At 46.3% G+C, this 6,752-nt stretch overlaps 1 non-coding gene across 1 annotated transcript; it reads left to right on the top strand.

Annotated features, from left to right (window-relative positions):
- The first annotated feature begins 4,786 nt into the window (after positions 1-4,786).
- Positions 4,787-4,867, top strand: TRNAL-AAG (transfer RNA leucine (anticodon AAG)). The gene has a single exon. It is a non-coding gene; the product is annotated as a tRNA-Leu (tRNA).
- The last annotated feature ends 1,885 nt before the right edge of the window (positions 4,868-6,752 follow it).

Here is a 6,752-nt window from a genome sequence, read left to right on the forward strand (position 1 = left end):
GCTCTTAAACCGTAACGAATTAGAGAAAAATTTAGATATGAAAAATATGCGCCTCGACGATATCTATCCAATGGTGTATCATTTGCTTCGTTCCGACGAGCGGTTTAGAAGAAATCGCGAAAAAACGATCGCTGCCACTCGTCATGGGCCGCACCATTTTCAATACTGCTCTTAAACCGTGTGGAATATCGAAAAGTGTTCAACATGTCAAAGTTGTGCCTAATCCATAGCTTTTCAACGATATATTATACGCCTCGTTCCGACAAACGGTTAAAAAAGTAGAGCAAAAAAGGTACCGTAAAAGCATAGCGTGTAGTTTTTTGCGACGGGAAGTTCACTCGCGTGAGTACTGCAGCACACTTGGTTCAAACAATGACGTGCACTTGCATTGAGAGTGCAGTGCGAAAGTGTTATCAGAATAGTTATTCTGCTAATATTAGCATAATAGACCGGCTATTATATATATATATATATATATATATATATATATATATATATATATATATATATGCATAACGTGTACAATATGTAGTATCGTAAAATACCAGCAAACAAAAAAATATTAAATGGAAAACACAAAATTAAAGGAAAAATAAAAAATAAAACCAAAACCCCCTCAAATATTGTAGTACCGGTTGGTGTTACCAACCGGTACTAAAGGGCACCCCGCCCCCGGCGCTGGCTCGTGCCACGTGGGTGCACTTTAGTGCCGGTTCGAGCCGAACCGGTACTAAAGGGGGGACCTTTAGTCCCCACTCTTTAGTGCCGGTTGCGGAACCGGCACTAAAGGCCCTTACGAACCGGTGATACATCCCGGTTTTGCACTAGTGGACTTGAGTGGCAGATGAAAGCGTTCCGGGAAGTAATGGATGAGTGTGCAATGGTTGACTTGGGCTGGTCAGGCATGGAATATACATGGGATAATAGGCAGTCGGAATGTTAAAGCCCGGCTGGACAGAGCCTTTTGCAACACAGCACTTACTGATTTATTTGCAAATGTCAAAGTTCGGCACATTGTCGCTGCGGAGTCAGATCACTGTTTTGTCCTAGCAGATCTAAGGGAAAATCTAACTTCCAGTGTACATCAAGGGCCTAACCCTTTCGATATGAGGACATGTGGCAGACATATGCGGATTATGATCAGCTCATCCTAGACTATTGGCAGAAGGGGTCGGGCCGTCATGGCCTAGGCGGCGTGGTTGAGGCCCTGAGCAACTTACAAACACAGGTATCTGCATGGGGTAAAAGGGAGTTTGGTTGTCTTGCCCGCAAAATACGTAAGTTACGTGAACAGCTAACTCGGCTGCGGAGTCGTTCTGTGGGAAGTGGCCTTCCGAGGAGGAGAAAGCAATTGTGAAGAAGCTGAGACTTGCCCTGCACCAAGAAGAGATTTGGACCCGACAGCGGTCTAGAGTACCATGGCTGCGTGAAGGAGACAGGAACATGGGATATTTCCATGCCAAAATGTCTCAGCGTAAGCGCATGAACCGGGTCGAGAAACTTGAACGCTCGGATGGTACTATGTGTACCACTCCTGAGGAGGACCGGGAAGAGGTCCAAAGTTTTTTCGAAAAATTATATACGTCTTAAGGTTTTCGGCAGATGGAAGATCTGCTCGAGCTTGTACCCAGCAGAGTTACGGACCGGATGAATTATGAGCTGCAAAAGCCATACACGGCGGAAGAAGTTAAAAAAGCTCTGTTTCAAATGGCACCGTCAAAAGCCCCGGGAGTTGATGGGTTCACCGCGGGGTTTTTTCAGCGACACTGGAATCTTCTAAAGGATGACATAATTCCAGTGGTGCTTGACTTCTTGAATGGTGGTGAACTGCCAGCGGGTATGAATGACACCTCCATCACCCTAATACCCAAGGTACGTTTTCCACAAAAGATTTCCCAATATCGCCTGATCTCTCTCTGTTCAGTCCTGTATAAAGTTGCTGCCAAAGCTATCACTAATCGGCTGAGAGAGTTTTTGGATGATATTATTGGAGCGGAGCAGAGCGCATTCGTCCCGGGCCGCTTGATCACAGACAATGTCTTAATCGCATATGAAAGTGTGCATGCCATGAAGAGAAGGAAGAAGGGAGGAAATGTTGCTTGTGCTATTAAGTTAGATATGATGAAAGCCTATGATCGCGTCGAGTGGCACTACCTCAAAGCGATTATGTTAAAGTTGGGGTTTGGATTGGATTTTGTTCGTCTCATTACGAAGTGCGTAACTTTAGTGCAGTTTGCTGTTCGAGTAAATGGTGAGCTTCTCCCTTTCTTCTCTCCCTCTCGGGGGTTCCGTCAGGGTGACCCCGTATCACCTTACTTGTTTTTGCTTTGTGCCGAGGGCCTCACTTCACTGCTGAATTTCTATGGAGAGGCTTATATCGATAGAGGCATACGGGTTAGCTATAGATGTCCTTGGATCAATCAATTACTTTTTGTGGACGATAGCCTGATCTTCCTGCAAGCTAAGGTGCAGAGTGCTTATCGTTTGACTGATATTCTTCGTATCTATGCGGAGTGTTCTGGTCAAGCAGTGAATGAAGAAAAAAGTGCAATATTTTTTAGCCCAAACACTCCTGATCCTACAAGGCTTTTACTAAAGCAAACGTTGCAGATTTTAGTGGAAGCTTTTGGTGAACGCTACCTCGGCCTTCCAATGGTTGTTGGTCGAATTACTGGAGGAACTTTCGACCACATCGGGGAGAGGATTCGGTCAAAACTCCAAGGTGGAGTAGAGAGACTTATTTCATGCACTGGAAGAGAAGTCAGAATTAAAGCAGTAGCCCAATCAATCCCCACATACATTATGTCTTGCTTCCAGCTAACGAAAAAAGTGTGTAAGAAGTTGGCCTCACTTATGGCCAAATACTGGTGGAGCAGTAACCTTGATCGCCGGTCTTTACATTGGCTATCTTGGGATTCTTTGGCTACACCAAAAGTTAAAGGAGGGATGGGATTCAAAGACTTGCAACTCTTTAATCTAGCACTACTCGGCAAGCATAGGTGACGCTTGATGACGAATCCCAACTCTCTGTGTTCGCGGGTCTTTAAAGGAATATATTTCCACTCTTGTGATTTCATGCAAGCCACCGCACCTAAGTTTTCTTCAGCTATGTGGCGGGCTATAATCGGAGGCAGGGAAGCTTTGAAATCGGGCCTGCTTAAGCGCATTGGAAGCGGCACGACCGTTTCTATCTGGGAGGACAAATGGATCCCTGATACCAGAACTATGACTCCGGTTGCTCACACTGGTAATGCGCAGCTACAGCAAGTGTCTGATCTTATTGATCCTGAAACTTGGCTCTGGAAAGATCAAGTAATCCGAGAGAACTTCGTACCACCCGATGCAGACGCCATTCTGAACACCCCCCTAAGGATTGGCGGTGGTGATGATATTCTGGCATGGGCTTTTGACAAATCTGGTTCATACACTGTCAAGTCAGCTTACCGCGCTCTCATGACTCAGAACGAGCAACTGGCTCTAGAGGAAGGGACGGTGGTCGAAGCATCAGCGACAGAAAAATAGCTATGGACCACATTATGGAAATTGAAGGTTCTGCCAAAAGTGAGAGTATTTTGGTGGAGGGTTTTACGAGGTATCCTGCCAGTAGAATCCACACTCAAATATCGACATATAGCAACAGTGAGCCAGTGCAAAATATGTTAGCATGAAGATGAGGACATGATGCATGCATTGTTGAATTGTTCCCATGCGAGAGGGTTTTGGAGTCAAGCACCGGTTTGGCTTGGGGTAAAACGACCTGATCTACATCCTCTAACATGGTCAAAGGATATCACTTGTGATCCCAAGTTCTCTGAGTCCGATCGAGCCAAGCTGGTGACGATCATGTGGGCTATTTGGACGTCAAGAAATAATATAACTCATGATAAAGGTGGTCTCGACCCAATACAGTCCATGAAAATGACCAGAGATACTTTAGCTTTGCTTGATCTACCAAAGGCTCAGGCCCGGTTGCTTCCGGGCCATGGATGGAGGCCACCCGAGGAGGCGGAGATCAAGATAAACACTGATGGCAGTGTTGCATTGGAAGCTCGAAGAGGATGAGTGGGAGGAGTTGCTCGATCCCACTCCACTTTCAGAGCTGCATGGTGTAAACCTTATCAGGGGATTACCGACCCCCTTATCTCTGAAACCCTAGCAATCCGGGACGGTGTCATATTTGCTAAGCTCAGGGGCTACGAGAAAGTCGTGATAGAATCCGACTGCCTGGAGGTCGTTAATCTCTGGAACTCGCGTCATGATGATAGGACTGTTGTGGCACCCATCCTATCCGAAATTTTGGAGCACTCTACTAGTTTTAAGTCTTTCTGTATTCAATATATTTCGAGAACAGCCAACTACCCTGCTCACCTATGTGCTAGATATGCAAGCACACTGGATGTAACAGAATGTTGGTTTGACTCTGCCCTGGTATCATTGTAACTAGCCTCCTTGCAGATTCTGCAGGGGCTTCGATTGTTGAATAAAGCTCCAAATATTTCCCCGTAAAAAAAAACCGTGTCTACGCATCCCACAAGCTTGGCCACTCGACTAGCCCTGTTTAACATGAAGAACTTTTCAGATAGTACATGCAAATTTCTCTTCCCACACAGCATACAGAACAACTCTTCAGTACAGTAGATCATACTTTTAATCTCTAGTTTACGACTATGGTTTTCCCTTAGCCGTTGATGGTAGTTTCATTGTCTTGTGAGGCATAGAGGTTTGTGGAGTTACCTGGGATCATGTACAATATTGTATTTAGCACACGTGAAAAATAAACAAAAATGATCGGATGGCCGAGTTGGTCTAAGGCGCCAGATTAAGGCTCTGGTCCGAAAGGGCGTGGGTTCAAATCCCACTCCGGTCAATTTTATCTTTTTGTTCTGAAAAACATAGAGAAAATAAGAGGCAATATTTTTCCCTTTCAAAATCAAAGTTGCATCGAATACGCATCAGAGACATGCATTGACCAGCTACTAAGTCAAATTGTCACGATTTACTTCTGCTTCATACAATGATCAAACCGCTCACATTACCGTCAAACCAAAGAAAGGTTTAGATATTTCAGAAAAAAAAGAGAGAAAAAGGTTCAGAAGAGGGCGGACATGAAGCAAGCAGAGACCGTTGGCGACCAAGGAAGGAGATAGGCTTGACCGCTTGAGCCTGCGGAGGCGCCTGGCCATGGTGCAGCCGGGACCAGAGGACCCAGAGCAGCCCGACAGCCGACACCGCAGCGAGAGCCCCGCCGGCACATGCCGTCCCGTCGGCGGCGAGCTGGTACGACGCGCACACGGGCGTGTCGACGAGGTCCACGATGAGCGCGGACGACGCCGCTCCGACGGCGACAAACGCGAGCAGCAACTCGAACACGATCAGGACGACCAGGAGCTCGACATCGGCCCGCGGAGTCGGCGGCTGCTGCTGCTGGTAATAATTGGCGCTCATACTTCAGCCAGCACGACTCGGCCAGCAGCAGCAGCGCACCAACTGGGACGGCCTTCAGCAGCAGCAACATCCGTAACCTTCTGAAAAATTCGAATAATTTGTCATGCGTATGGTATGACGAGAGCCAGCCGTTGATCCATCAGCGAAACTACATACTGGAAAAATCATACGATGGAAATGTGCTTAACTGGTGTGGGTCCTCGAGCGTGAACTGGATCACCCCTGGGACGCAGTCCTCCACGAGGATGGCGAAGACAAGCGCCGCGACGTCGAGGGCGAGGCTGCCGCCGCTGCACACGACGATGAGCCACCCTGCAGCAGCCATATGAACTAACCAACCAAGCTGGAAGCGAGTGTGAGACGGCGAACGCGCGACACTTCCACCCTCTGTCTTGGTTACAAGTTGTTGGCAAACACATGGATCACTTGGCTGTGTCGAGTCCTTTTTTTTTTGAAAAGGGGCATCCCGGCCTCTGCATCAGAATGATGCATACGGCCAACTTTATTATCTAACAAAAAGGTTCGACGGCAGTCTATAAGTCTCAACAAAGTACAAAAAAGGCTCACAAAGAGCAAAAGAACACAAATAAAGCCACGGCCGGCTAGCAAGATAAGGATAGGAAAACTAATTGCCTATTCTATTACATAACCACCATCTAAACCGGTTGAAAATATCCCGTGCTACCATCTTCCATCGGAAAGATCCAGTAACCAAACGCTCCCTGGCCTCCGTCGGAGTGAGTAGCGACCACATACGGATCAACGCCGTAGCTCGGAAGATAACCTGCAAAAAATGAGTGTTTGTTGTTCTGTTAAAGACCAAATCATTTCTGCAATTCCAGATAGCCCATAGTAAAGCACATACTCCTACGCGAATGTGTCTTGCTGTTTGGAGTTCAACCCCATCAAGCCACGTCCTAAATAATGTGTTGATACTATTCGGAGGAGTAATATTAAAGGCTATGTGCACAGACTGCCAAAAAACTTTTGACAAGGGGCAATCAAGAAAGAGGTGTTTGATGGATTCATCTTGGTCACAGAAGCTACATCTAGTTGATCCAGTCCAGTTACGTTTTTATCAAGTTATCCTTAGTTAAAATGACTTGTTTGTGTACAAACCACATAAACACTTTAACTCTTAAGGGAACTTTGACATGCCACACATGTTTTGAATTAGGAATAGAGCTAGAATTAATAACATCCAAATACATGGATTTAACCGTAAATTCTCCATTCCTAGTTAGCTGCCAACACAACTGATCGGGTCGTTGAGTTAGTTGAACATCCATCAATCGTCTCACAAGATG

The sequence above is a fragment of the Aegilops tauschii genome, chromosome 2 (genome assembly GCF_002575655.3).
Source record: "Aegilops tauschii subsp. strangulata cultivar AL8/78 chromosome 2, Aet v6.0, whole genome shotgun sequence".
Taxonomy (NCBI): Eukaryota; Viridiplantae; Streptophyta; class Magnoliopsida; order Poales; family Poaceae; genus Aegilops; species Aegilops tauschii.